Source organism: Centruroides vittatus, unplaced genomic scaffold (genome assembly GCF_030686945.1).
Source record: "Centruroides vittatus isolate TY-2023 unplaced genomic scaffold, ASM3068694v2 contig_1416, whole genome shotgun sequence".
Classification (NCBI taxonomy): domain Eukaryota; kingdom Metazoa; phylum Arthropoda; class Arachnida; order Scorpiones; family Buthidae; genus Centruroides; species Centruroides vittatus.
Genome location: NW_027120889.1, coordinates 1,185,631 through 1,201,085, shown reverse-complemented (window position 1 = coordinate 1,201,085; position 15,455 = coordinate 1,185,631). Strand labels below are relative to the sequence as shown.

At 35.1% G+C, this 15,455-nt stretch overlaps 2 long non-coding RNA genes across 2 annotated transcripts in view; both read right to left on the bottom strand.

Annotated features, from left to right (window-relative positions):
• The window catches only part of LOC136968212 (uncharacterized), a 208,931-nt gene that overhangs the window by 178,965 nt on the left and 14,511 nt on the right, over window positions 1-15,455 (bottom strand). The gene's annotated exons all lie outside the window — the stretch shown is intronic.
• Window positions 14,094-15,063, bottom strand: LOC136968237 (uncharacterized). The gene is made up of 2 exons (XR_010879628.1): window positions 14,778-15,063; window positions 14,094-14,304 (listed from the first exon to the last, which is right to left on the bottom strand). It is a non-coding gene; the product is annotated as an uncharacterized lncRNA (long non-coding RNA).

The window sequence follows — 15,455 nt, the reverse complement described above, 5'->3', positions numbered from 1 at the left end:
GGTGACAATGAGAGACCAATGGAGTGACGACTTTAGGTAAAAACGGTATAAAACCGTTGTTTCAAGGACGTTTTTGGTTCTTGAAGCGTAGTTTCCCTCTCTTGGCCGTGTGTGCTCCCGAAATATTTGGGATACGGACCTTTCGGGCTTTGTGGAAGCATTGTCAACTGTGGTGTTTCCTAGCAATCTCCAGATTCGTCGGTTCATCCAGGGATCGACATCGAGCCGTGTTCTACGCCTCGGGGCATACGGATTGTTCACCGAAACATCGAACTGCTAGCAACGAAGACACGGAATTCTCGAACTTTATTGAACTTTATTCCCCGCGATTCGGATTGTGAATCTCTTCTTACAAGAAAGATTTGTAAGGATCTTTATATTTTTATTAAACGGTTTTTAAATGGTAAACCTGTCTCGGTGAGTCTGACTACGCCCACCCGATTATTTTGACCGCTCGACTGTCACGAGTCGCGACAAAATTTTCTCACCCAAATCGCCTCACCTCACAAGTCTATCTTGATCTAAAATGGACAATGATAGATCATATGGTCGACGGTGTCTAGGTTTTCTGTAGAGCAAAAGCAAGAGGCAGTTTCTGCCCGGTTATACATGCTCAGTAAGTAGTTGAGCAGTGGCGAACGTTAAATCTCTAAGTGATGATGAGAACCTGCATTCAACACTACGAAAATAAAGTCTTCTACCAGTTTTACTGCTCAACTATTGTTGATTCCACTTTTGCATAGCGTTGTCATAAATATAATTTTTAAGGCTGCTGCCTGAGAAAGGATGTGAGTGTAGTCCAAGTCAGCGTCCTTTGCAGCTGACTTAACCTCAAAGTCAGCTTTTTCATTTCCTAGTATGACAGTACGGCCACGAACAAACATAAAAGTTATCCTATTTACAAGATTTTTAATATGGTACTGGATATATGTGATTTTATTGCTATTGCAATTGGGATTTAGTAGAGCTTTTAGGACGGACTAAGAATCACTGTAAATGTTGATAGACAGAGTTTTGTTTGGTAGTGAAGTGGCCAGCTGAACAGCTTGGTAGACAGCATCTTCTTCAGCTTGATATGTGGGGGTATCTGTACCTTCTAACATATTTTGGGCAAAATATGTCAGTTTGGGGGGAAGATACAGATACTTGAGCAGACACGAAGGGGCTTTTGGACCCATCTGTGTAGATATTAATGTCTGCATGGTTATCCATGGAGGAAGCAGATGACACCAAATGTACCAAATTGTTTACAGGGTGATGATCAGAGATAGGGTAATTGCAATATGGTAGCATTTGAACAGCCGTAGATAGGAGTAGAGACCGTCGTTGAGCTTTGATATTTGTAGTTCTAATGTAGTAGTTTAGAACCTTTTCTACAATACATAGCGGCAAAGGAAGGAGCTCTGTTAGAATCAGAAAGGCATTAGTAGAAACAGTTCTGCAGCATTTTGAAATTCTGATGGCAAACTGTCTTTGGAGAGAGAGTAATTTACTTGCTACTGAATTTTTACTAGTTACGTGATTCCAGCTAGAGGTTGCGTAAAGTAGCATTGGTTGTATTGCCCCATTATATAGAGTTTTATAAGCTTTATGATTTAGTCCTCCGGTGCACCTAGCACATTTTATTAGCATGTAGTTTATTTTCTTGGCCTTAGCCAAGATGTAACCAATATGGCAAGAGAATGTGGTTTCTAGTCTCTCTTGTTTTATTTTGTATGAAGTTTCTGTTTACACGTGTGTCGATGTATCGAAGTTTTTTGCGTCATTTTATGAATATTATGACGTTGATTAATGATGATAATAAAAAAAAATTGTTAAAATAAAGTTTTTAGAATAAATTGTTCGTTCGAATTTATTAAACTTTTGTATTTTTAAATTTGTTCACATAGTCTTTTATAAATAATAGTACATATAAATTAACTAATTAATAATTATATATTTCGGACCTAAGGTTTTCAGTGTTTCATTAAAAAAATTTATTTTTATTAAAATTTCTATAAAATTATGCCTGAATATAGGGAAGATAGGGAAGGGGAAGGAGAGGGGAGGATCAAAGAAAATATTACGATTTCTTACACAGGGGTGGGTGGGGATCTAGAATGGCCAAAATCGCCCTTACGTAATTTATGGACGGTCCCTTATATATTGTTTTGCGTTAGTCCAAAATAATTAATTATTAACGTAGTAAATTTTTAAATATTAAAATCAATTTCTCATACAGAATTAACAGTAGAAAATGTCGAAATTAATTATTATTCAGATAGGAAAATGATGAAAATTTTATTAAATTTATAAAAACAAATTAAGAAAATGTTTGAATTTTTAAAAGTAATTGGTATATTTTTAATTGTAAGATAATATCAGTTTATATAAATAAAAAGTTTGCTGTAGATGATAAAACAAGAGCTGTGATGTAGACGTACAACAGCTGAATCCCATAAATCAAGTTAGATAAGTAAACATCCTATAAGTTAACACAGTATCATATCCAGTATTTTGATATGAGTGCTGTTTAGGTGTGTGATACAAATTTCTGTTTGAACTTTCCAAAGTATAAGATAACATTACTTTAGAATAAATGAAAGTACTTGACATCTTTTATTTTAGCCAGTTGTTATGCAGTGCGATCGTAAAATCTCTCGACACTGGCGGGAAACGGGAGGAGCTTCCAGGAACGAAGTAATGACGTCACAGGCAGACCGTGTGTCGAAAGAATTAAAGTAAGTTATGACGTCACTACTCGGTGGAGCCACATGGGCGTGACCTACTGCGGAGGGACTTTACGATCGCACTTTATAACAGAGGAAAAGTATTTCAATTGGTGAAAATGTGACCATTAAGGTTTGTGTATTGGGGAAACGTTTATAGAAATTTTCAGGAAAATCGGACATATCTCACCGAACCATATCTCCCGAACCAATCTGACGATTTAAAGATAATCGTAACAATTGCTGTATTAGGATTGAAAAAAAAGTAAAGAATGCCAAGAAATTTCAGCTTTTCATAATTTCATTTATTAGAAAAACGGGATTATTTTAACTCTAAGTGAAAAATTTCGAATCGATTAATGTTTGACTTAACGCGTGACGTATTCGTCGGAACGTCGAACGTTCGAAACCAACGACTTGTCCGATTCTTCTATTGTCGGTCGCCATCTTTAAGCGAAAAATATTCCGAAAGTTCTATGTTTTTGCCTACTTTTTTAGGGGATTTTCTGGAAGAATTGTGATTATGTAGACTTCGGTAGCCTTATTTGGTTGGCTTTAATCATATATTAGCTTAAATGCCATAATAAATAGGTACCTCTGTGTAAGTTTAAGAGATTACATGGTTTTAATGTCGTTTATGTTTAATAAAACTTCGCTAAACCGAATTGCGTTAATTCGAAGCTTTCTACACGTATAAGGCACGGTATATAGCAGAGGTGGGCAAGCAAGAGTTCAGTGGGAGCCGAAATATAGGTTTTGCAAAATGCATGGGAGCCGCAGTTCTGTACTGTCGTGGCGGATTGTATGGTAAGGCGCGCAATTTTATTATATAATATAAATATAATATATAACAAATATTGAATATTTTTAATAAATATATTTTCACAAAATTATAAAAATAAAATTGTGAAAAAATTAATAAAAAAAAAAAAAACAGAAATTAACACTTTCAGCAAGAGCCGCATGTAACTCAAAAAGAGCCGCATGCGGCTCCCGGAGCCGCATTTGCCCATGCCTGGTATATAGGGTTTTTCGTGTACCGTCTCGTTAAATTGAAACTGTCGGTACTTTTAATTACTCCTGTAGGTCCACGATCTTCATTTTCTCTTATATTCCGCGTGAACACTTACGATTAAGATAAACAAACACTACAGCTTTGTGCCGAACCCAAAACATCGCCATTAAAACTTCGCTTCGCCGTTCTTTTACTGATAGAAATACAGTATATTACCGGAGCCCTTGCATGAATTGATAGAAGTTTAAGTTTGTAAACAGAATGAAAATCAGTCAAATTATTGTAGGTCTTCCCGTTAGTTGACTGCTTTATTATAAGAAAAACGTTAATATAATATTACATAACGGCTGGATGGCCGTGGATAAATACAGCAGTCTGCCGCTTCGGGGGACCGGGTTCGAGTTTGATTCGATTATACACATTTTTATGGGTAAAATGACTAGAATAAGTCGGTTCTTATCCCTCACCACAGCCTTCAGCCATAAATAATTAAAATTTAAAAGGTATAATAAGATTTTGTAATGTAAGTTGATTAATTTACAAAACACCAGCGAGGAAAACAAGTATTTTATAAGAATCGTTGATTTATAAAGATTACTTTATCTTTCTTGATTTATAAAATATGGATTTTGTACTGGAATATTAATTTTTATTTTATCACATCAATACTTTTGTATTTACATTAGGAGGAGTATTCTTATGACTCGTTCAGTTAAAAAAAATTATCTGAAAAAATTCTTATCATCATCTAAAAATTCGAAGATAAGGAAAATTTATTATTATTATTTTTTAAATTGATTTGAAATATTATACAGCGAGAAATTAACCATTTCTTACACTAAGTCACGTGTGACTACGTGGTGTTTTCTGGGTTTTCTTCACGTGTGTAACCCGAATAGTGTGTTTCCTTTAGCAGATCTTTCCAGTTTCCAGAAGGCACTGTTTATTTTAAAAGGAAATAAAATTAATTTATCGAAATTTCTTATTTATACACGTCTACGAAAAGCCACTCAAGTACAAAAGTCAAGGTCAGTAAAGGATACTCCATAAACAAATTCAAAAGTTATCAGATAGGAAAAAATTGATAAGAAATTAATTATTAATTTAAGCAATGAAACAAAGCTGGAACTTAACATTAATCAATATCACACATTCCTTACGTCTCCAGCAATATAATAAACCTTACAAAATCGTGCGTATGTGCGTGCATGTATGTAGGTACGTGTGTATGTTGTATTATATCTCAAGACTGAATGACTCAAAAGTTTTGAAGCTTTGCACGATTATTTCTATGTATGGGGCATTAACTGTGTTAAATTTTGTAAATTATAAGTCAATGGGGAGTGGGGATCGAATAGAATCAGACAATATTTCTCTGAAAACTCAGCCCTACTCCACAAAATAAATTTTTGCCTTGTTATAATAATTAATAATATAAAAATTACTTTTATATTTCAAGATTTTAGATTCAGTTTTATTTAAAAACCGCAATTTAAAGATAAAATATAAGTTTTACCAGGTTATTTAAATAATTATATGTTTAATTTTCGTGGGATGCGCTCATATTTTAGCAGTTAAATAAAATATAAAATTTTCTGTTGACTTCCTTTAGAAAATTCGAGGAGTTTTTAAAACAATTAAACAAAAATTCTTCCTCTTCCTTTTAAAATCAGATAAAATTTATGACAAGTGCACTGAGGAATGAAATTTTCATTTATTTTTTTTAAATGTTTTTTTTAATCATTATTTTCTTAAATTTACTGCAAAAAATCACATAAAAAATCATATCTTTTATATTTTCTGATAATATTTAAATCGAAATTAATTTTTAATTAATTAATATTTTAATTAATTGACGTATTTTAAATTTATAATATCAAGGTATCTAAATCAGAAATTGCTACGAATGCTTACTTATTTTGTTTTTCATACGGAGAAATTAAGGTTACCACGTCCTTAAAATACAGGAAAATCATTATTTAATGTCAACGTAATGTTTAAAACAATGCTTTTCAACCTGACTTTCGTAACACATTAGAGCAGTGGTTCCCAACCGGTGTTCTGCGGAACACTGGTGTTCCGTAAGCATCGCCCAAGTGTTCCGCAGATTTAGTCGCAAATCGGAAAGTGTACAATCGTATTCGAACCGCCGAATATCAAAAAATTAAAATCATAAAATTTTCATAAACTTAAATATATATGTACGACTCGTACTTATGGAGTGTACTACTGTTTCGAATAAGATAAAGGCAATGATAAAAACTGAATGAAATATGTAAAAAACATCAGGCACAGGTTTCCCATTAAAGTTATTTAGGTATATTTTTTCCTGTCTTAGAATTGCGTTAATAATATGAGTAGAGATTTTGAATTAAGATGCTCAATTCTAATAAAATAACTGATGACAAGCTTATGTATTTCATATTAACTTAAGTAAGTGTTCCGCTAAAGAAAATTGCTCACAAAAGTGTTCCGCATCCTAGAAAAGGTTGGGAACCACTGCATTAGAGTATAGCATGATTTTCTGATGCATGATAATGATCAGCGACCGTATCATTTTTCCTTTATACAAGGCCAAAGGCACTAAAGTATAACCAATGAGAGGCCTTTCCCTTCACTAAACCATCCTAAACTTTAACAAATAAGAGGCCTTACCCTTCACTAAACGATCCTAAACTTTAACAAATAAGAGGCCTTTTCCTCTAGAAAATAGTAGTAAATTTTAAAGAGGCCCTAAAATATAGTCTTATAGTCCTTGTTTAACTTACATATAACCCGAATACAGTCTAAAAATATTTGCAGCAATTTTAACTTACATTTGGCTTTTAATTCAATTACAGATAAATCGAAAGTTAAACTATGAATTAAATAAATGGCAGAGGAAAGCGAAAACATATTATTATTTAATTTATTATAATTAATTCAAGTACTGTGTAATATTTTAATACTTTCGCTTTGAATAAAATATGAGTAATGTTTATGGTTAAAATGAGAAAATTTACGCTTTATACACCGATCAAAGCAACATTTTGTAGTTTCTAAAGCCTATTTTTGTTAAAAATAAAGATTTCAAATATATTAAAGTACCAAATAATGCGTTTTTAGTGTGATGTCAACAATCCGGATGCTCGTAAACTTGCACAACTTTCTCAGGAAGTAGATTTTTATGAGGTGAGCTCATACTGTACGTATAAACAGAAGCGATTACATTCGGTTGCAAAATAAAAATTCTTTCTATCAACGGAAATTCAAAACGTAATAAATAATACGATAATATAGACCTACGTTATATTGAAGTCAAATCTCGATTTAACGCCATCATTTGTTTTCTCCGAAGCTGACGTTAAATCGAGTTTTGCGCAAATTTGAGTTTGAAAGCTTGAAAGTCACATGGCTTAACGATGACATTTACAATACACAATTAGCACATTTTAATAATTCACAGATGCTGAAAGAATTCTTTATTTAATATTAATGAGGAAAATCCTTTCAGGTGTATTCGTTGGCGCTTTACTATGGTGGGGCTATATCGGAGAGCGCTATATCGATGTTTATAATAACATACGTAAGGGCGTTACAACTGCTTTATTCTCCTTCGAAGCGAAATATGAAACATAGAGTACAAGGAAGGCATTGTCTATTAGATGCATTAGCGAATACGAATTCGTTCAAGCATAGTCATGTGAATAAACGATCAATTAGAAAATATTTACAGAGCTTTAACGTTAGAAGTCCGTGAACTATTGTACACACATTTAAAGTACTTGTCAAAGTATATCATTGTACACAACAAGGAGTGGGAGTTAAAAATGGCTCAAAAACTGCTGCAATTAATGGACGATCCCTAATTTTATGTACAATTTTACAAACTTATTGTTTATTTATTTTAATATTTTTCGTTTGCAACAAAAAATATGTAGGCTATATATAATATAATAGCATTTATTATACTGTATTATATAAATGGAAAATTCTGTAGGATGGGTATTCACGATTACAATAGATGAAACTCTACTCTGTTCTCGTTTACACTGACTCGGTTTTCACCTGGAAATAAAGGAGAGACCAATCGGGAAGAGAGAAATAGGACGTGGGCAGGGGCGTAGCCACGGTGGGGCAGGGTGGGGCGCTTGCCGCCCCCTGGCTCATCTAGTCAAACGGAAAATTATAGGTCAATAGGTTATAATAGTATTGGAAATGAAGGTGGTGTCCAGAAAATTCTTCGAGAAAAGTATACGAGAGCGTTATACTTTCACTGCTCTAGTCACAAACTGAACTTAGTTGTAAACGACTTAAACGAAATAGCAGCGATGCGAAATACGGTCTCCACAATAAAAAGAAATAATTAGATTTTTCCGAGAAGCGGCTCTTCGTCGAAAATGCATACCGAATATACCAATGCTCTGTGAAACCCGTTGGTCTCAAAAATATAAAAGTATCGCCACATTCGAGGAACATTATGTGCAAATCGTTATGGAGCTTGAAAAACTATGAATAGACGGAAACAATGCAACGAAAAAAGTTGCTTTTCAAATGCATTGCGCTTCTTCAAATCAGAATTCATTGTTAGTGTTTGTCTCGTAGCAAAATATTCAGTGCTCCTGCAACCGGTGGTAAATGCTCTTCGGTCAAAAAGTGTGGACTTACTTCAATATGCAAATCACATTTAAAAAAAATCACAGTCATCACGAGAAAACACCGTGTAAATGCAGTTGTTGAAAGTCGAAGTGTTAAAAGAGGGTTCTGGAAGCTAAAATTAAATTCGAGAAAGAAATTTTGACAAGATTTAGCCAGAACTCCCGTAGGCTAGTGCTGAAATAAGACTTAGATAGGTCCGAATAGCATTGCAACTACAGTAATTACATTTAACGTTTTCAAATATTCAAATAAAACCATTTTTTTAATAAACAACTTTATCTTATTTTTGTCCCCACCTGGAAAAAATCCTGACTACGCCCTTGGACGTGGAACCAATCAGAAATACGGGTAGCGAGAGAAAAATCGGTAATTCAACATCGAGGTAAGACACTTGTCATCATTCGTCTCCTCCACCATAACCCACATACGAACATCCCTTAGGTTCATGCTGACGCGGATAAATTGATCCCTCCTAAAAGTCGGCTTTCTTACAAATATTCTGTCATAGAAGGGGATAATGCTTGGCACTAAAATCGAATAAGCGAATGAAACACAAACTGCTAATTAAGGAAGTCTACTCTTTTTTTAATTACTATTGATAATTGTAGATTAATTTATAGTTTAACATTTCTTAATTGAATTTATTATTACAAATTGATTGGCTCCCGATCGTTGTTCACAGAACGTCTCGAGCATTGGATGTATTTTAGAATGGCAGTTCTGAAATAACTAAGTGCATCAATTGACGTACCGACCGTTCAGTAAAAGAACTGGTTTCGGTATGAAGCGTTCAGAAAAAAACAAAGAAACTAGTTGCTTTCAGTGCCAGGACTAATTACATTTTGTTTAGACTTAGTTTTCCATCTGTGCAACAATACGGCCACTCCACGTGTTACCAATTTCGTTACGAAGAGTGCGAATTATTCTTTGTTTTCGACGAAGAATTATCTCAGACAATTGAAAACAATTGTCTGAGGTAGCGGCACAAATTTTTTATAAGTTAAATAATGTATAATGTTCGTTCTCGGGACAGTAGCGGCACCGCGTAAGAGTTTATTTTCCGACATTTTGAAATCGAGCACTAATCGTTTAGTAATCCTGTGCATTGAAAGAACTGGTACTGAAATTAATAAATTTTATTTTGATATAAAAGACTCAAATAGCTTCCATTTTCTCAGATGTTTTATTAAACGAAACTTAATATATAAATCTACTTTTTCCTATATTGGCTACTGCTGTTTTATTTCTACTAATTTTCTCCAAATCTTCCGGAAGATCCACTTCTACTCTTCCTCCTCCGCATTTATAAATATTTTGTGGTTGTATAATTAATTTTATATTTAAAATTACTTTGAAAGTTGTAGGCTATTATCATTTCCCAGGTTCGGATTCCTTTAAAGTACAGTTTTTCAATCGTTAAATTAAAAAAAAAAGAAGAAGAATTTTATAAAGAGGATAAAAAGGTATTTTAAATAGCGTTTTCATTTAACACAGATTATGCACTGATGTTGCAAGAAAATAGGCTAAGTCTCGGTCTATCTGTAAAAATATCAATACATCTCTGTGATCATAAAGTAGCGAGAATGGTTTAATAAAATGCAATATTTGAATTTATTCATCGACATTTATTTCGTCCCCTTCAAAGTAATCCCCTCCCACCGCAATAAACTTATGCCAACGTTCTTTCCAATTCTCGAAGCAATCTTTAATTTAAACTCGAAACTCCTTCGGGACTGGCAGCGAATTCTGTTTTATGGCATCGATCGACTCAAAACGGTGAACACAAAGCTGAAATTTCAATGAAGGAAACAGGAAAAAGTCACACGGTGTCGTGTCGGGTGAATACGGAACTTGCGGAACCGTATTTGTTGAATTTTTGGCTAAAAATTAACCAACAACGAGAGCATTGTGAGCAGGTGTATTATCGTAGTGCAAAATCCGTGAGTTTTCTCGCCACAAATCTAGTCGTTTTCTACGAATTGCTTTACCCAAAACGACGCAAAACGCCCATATAATATTCTTTGTCGACAACTTGACCAGTCGGAAGAAGTTCGCGATGCGCGACAATTGAAGAAAACAATCGACACGACCTTGATTTTCGACTGACTGACGTGGTCTTATCGATCTTGCTTCACATTTCGACTGCCATTCACTGTGTTAAAAGGGTAGATCCACGTTTCATCACCAGTAATGAAAGTAATGAGTTTTAAGAAAAGTTCTCCTGGAGAAAGCGCGGCCAGTGGAACACGTTGTCGTTTTAAAAAAATTCAACTTTTTCGGGGCGACTCGCAAGCCCGAACGATCTTTTAAAATTGCTCGACAAGATCCAACGACACTGGAACACGTTCAATAATGTTTCTAATCGTTAAACGACGATCATCGAGTACCAAATCTCCGACTCCAGCGACATGTTCATCAGTTGAAGTGGATGATCTACCAGAGCCCGGTTCGTCTTCCACGCGTTCTCTTCTTTCCTCCGACATCTTTCATCATTGGAAAACTCTTGTGTTTGGTAGAATGTCGTCACCAAAGTGTTTTGGCAACGCTTCCAGCGTTTTCGTAGCAGTTATTCGGTTTCGAAAACAGAATTTAATGTACGTTTTTTTGCTCAATTATACTCAATGTTCTAAAAAATCGCCGGCGCAAAAATTCTTTACATACAAAATGAACGTTATTTTGCAGACAAAAATGGACTGCTGCTGCAAGACGTCGACGAAAGTCGTACCAAACGACGAAAATACGCAATTTTTGTCGTTTCAAGCGGGCAGTTTAAATGAACCATTCCTATACTTTTTTAAATCACAGTAATTTTATTAAATGCTGTTAATTTAATTTTTCTCAATTCGCTTACTTTATTAAAATAATTACAATCCCGTAGGTTTTCCCCCTACCCAAAATCCCCCTTACTTTGTGTTTTATGGTATTTTCTTACACTGCTCCATCCTAAACCGAGACACGTGGTTTAATAACGAACTCCGAAAAGACTTCGACTCGACTATTTTTCTTTACTGATTTATTTTGTATTTATAATCCGGGCTTAGAAATTAATAAATAAAATAGTTTAATAGTTACCAGAGCAGATAAAAGCAAACATTTGGTAGTAATGAAAAAGCAACGATACGTTGACACCCTAGAAAAATACATAAGAAAAACGGAATGCGAAAGGGTAGACCACGACATAGTAGAAAAAATCGACAGAAAAGTATAAAAATTGGAGAAATCGCCCTTGACATCAATCTTCCCTTTCCTGAAAGGAGCGCACGTCACAAGCCCAGGTGTACCCAGGTTGTTTGGTTTCGCGAAAACGCATAAAACCAACAAAGAAATTAGACCTGTAGTAGAGAAGTGTAAAGGCCCCACGTATAAACTGGAAAAGTGTATGCTTTCGTATTTGTCGGAGTTGATTGGGGATCACCATTTTGTTAGAAAGAACCCGATGAATGTGGTAAAGGATCTGCAAGAGTTAGCGTCAATGGATAACGAAGTTGGGTCGGTAATGGACTTCGAGAGCACGTATCCATCAATCAAACCATCCTCATGTTTTGATGCACTAATGGAAGTGTCATATAGCTTGCATCCGACGGTAGTGGCATACCGCAAGGACCTAGAAATGATGGCAAATCTGGTACGCGTTCAATCGTTCTTCGTTTTCGATGGTAAAGTCTATAAGCACTTAAAAGGGGTCCCGATGGGCAGCCCAATGTCTGGTTTGCTGTGTGAATTGGTTTTAAGAAAAATGGAGCGCATCACACTTATCAACTTCAATGAGGACATAATCTTGTACAAAAGTTGACGATGTGCTTATTAGATGGAAGAACCACACAAGAATACACCAATTCTTAAATGCAATGAATTCCAACGATCATGGTCTAAAGCTGAACTTGGAGCAGATTAGTAGTGACGAATTACATTTCTTGGACATTGGTATTGCATTTAAGAACGGATCACTAAACACGAAAGTGTATATCAAGCCTACACATGACCCGCTATATATACAGTCAACATCGAATGATCCTATTACTTATAAGTTCTCAGCGTTAGAGCTTTAATTAGAAGAGCGTTTCAGTATTGCTCTAACATAATGGATACGATACGAGAGCTGAACAGAATCAAGCAAGTGGCTAAGGTGTTGGGGTTTGGTCCAAGAACAGTGGACTGACTAATTTCCGCTTACAAGGATCCTAAGAAAAGCAAGAAAAAACGAGATGTAACAAACGGTATCACGAAATTCACTTATAATCAGTGGTGATATTCGGCGGGTTCGCACAGGTTTGGTCGAACCCGTTGTTAAAATTTTCAGTTTCCCGAACCTTGTTAAACAAACGGAACATTTCTCAGTGGGTTTGTTTTTTTTTTAAATATATTAAAATATGCGTATTATACTCTGTAATACTACTAAACTAGGACCTTATACCCCGTTTGCACCGAGCATTTCAATCTAGATTGTGAGCAAGGTCAGGGAGTATGTCTTGGTGCGATCTCTCTCGACCGTTTCAATCGAGGTTTAATCGCGATCGATTCAGAGTGTTCTTGAAAGTAGATCCAGTCATAACAGAGATCCCACAATCTCACGCGCGCGAGATAATACAAGATGGCTGTGGAACACGTGTCGGGCTATGGACAGCGAAAGAAAAAGTATAATGTATCTCGAGAGATGATGACATGTGCCTATTTCTAGAAGCGCCATATTGCGGTAAAGAATTTCTCTGCCTTGAAAAAAAGAAAAAAAAGGTCGACAGCTCTAAAATACTATTGTTACCTGGCCTTCTCTCATGGCTCGTTACGTTCTAAATATACCACTGATTGTTAGATATATGGTTGCAAGAAAAGGTATTGTATTTATTTCTAGCCAAAACTTCCATTTCGCTTGTCGGTGATTATCAGGGAAAAATTTTCTGCTAGCGAACCCCTTGTTAAATATTTCGAATATCACCACTGCTTATAATAAACGTCTATCCTCGGTTATGGAAGATATTGCGAGCCACAAGAACAGCACTATTGTATGCAAAAGAGCTCCCTCGATATATAAATTACTGAGAAACGACAAGGATAGAATTAAAGAGAGCGAACAACCGGGGGTGTACACGATACCGTACAGCAACGACTAATTAGGGAAAGACAAGGAATATACCGGGGTCACAACGAGAAGCCTAAGTAAAATGCTTAAAGAGCACAAATACGACGTGGCGAAAAGTAAATATACAACAGCGCTAGCAAAAATAGCGCAGACTGAGGGGTCCATTGTTAAATGGGAAGAGGCCAAGATCATAGCACCGGTGCACTCACCGACACTTGCAGCTACAACGGAAAAATGTGAAATATACAAGCCCAGCTTAAAATAAAAATATTTAAATTACAAAGATGCAACGATTTTACCTCTGGCTTGGAAGTTTATAATTAGAAAGACATCGTAGGGACACATTCACTAGGCTCAAAGGATTGCCTATGGCACTATAGGTTTTTTACAATGTATGCGTGTTCAGTTAGCATATTTTATTGTATTTTTCTATGTTATTGACATTTGTTTAATGTAGTTTTGCGTTGTATTTGGTTTACGTAGTTCAGTATCGTGCGTGAATTCTATTGTAATTTATTTTAATTTGAACTGGTTGTTCGAAATGATATTCGAATGTTGTTAACCTGAAGATGGACCGTTGAATGGGTTGAAAACGTTTGTTTTTATGATTAAATTTAAATTTCTCAGCGTTAAGGTGTGTTTGTTTTATAATAAATAAAATTATAAATTATTTTATTTATAATAAAAAATTATAAAATTATGCTTTGCGTATGACGTCACGACCGATAACGTTGGTTAAACGTCATCCATTGTGACGTCATACGACAATGTTAATTAGTCTATTGTTGACGAATTTGTTGGATTCGCAAGCTTCGGAGAGTCTTTTTCGGATGTCTTCAATTATCTTCGACAAATTTACTTAAACGCTGAAAGTAGAAGATAAAAATGAAATAAAAGGTTAAATTTATGTATTTATAACACGATTAAACATTAAGACATTCCGAAAAGAAATTTGAAAAATCGGGATTCTAAATTCTAATTTTAAATTGCCATTTAAGTTGTTATAAATGCTTTATTATTAAATTTTATTAATATATACGATGGATTTAATTAAATTTCATTATATTAATCGAAGATTTTTAGAAATTTATAAATTATTTCATCCGAAGATAACTTTTCGAATTAAAGATGGCTAAATTCCAAGATGGCGGCGCGAATTACCGTTTCGAATATCGAGCGATTTTATAATAAAATCGTTTCGGATTTGAAATATTACAGTAAAATATTGATTTAACACAGTAAAAAGTTTTATATTTTATGTTTCGATTATTATATAATAGATCTACGGCTGAAATGATAAGAGGTAAAGATTGATAAGCCTAGTTTTTAATATACTTACCCGAGGAGGCCGGAATCAAGGTCCTAGAATATAAGGTTAGTTCATAGAGAAGAAACGCTTACTCATTGGTTCCTTATTTGACATCACTCCTAGTCGAAAACGAAATATCTTACTGTTATACTACGTTCGCACACAATCCTCGACTAACTTCGATCTCGATTTACCTACAATCTGGATTGTGACTGTCGCTATTCAAACGTCGTGCCGTTCGCACAGGTAATTCGCTTGAGAATAACCCGGCTATTGTAAGCGATGATAAAACTGGCATAACTACTCGGTAAGTCACAAACACCAATACACAAAATGGAAGTTTTGATTAGAAATAAATACTTTATCTTGCCATATATCTAATAATAGACAGATGTCATCGTCTCTCCAAACATCTTTTTTATTTCTTTGCCGATAGCCCGACACGTGTTCTGTAGCCATGTTGTATTTTCTCACGCGCGTGGGATTGTGGGATCTCTCTTATGACTGGATCTAGTTTCAAGAACTCTCTCCAGTCAATCGCGATTGAACCTCGTTTCAGTCGAGATTGAAACGGTCGAGGGTGTTCGCGCCAAGGCATAGTCGCTGACCTTGGTCACAATCGAAGTTAGTCGAGGATTGTGTGCGAACGTAGTATTACGATATGTACTGGTGGCGACACCAGCGGTCAACGAGGTCAGTCGTAGTCGC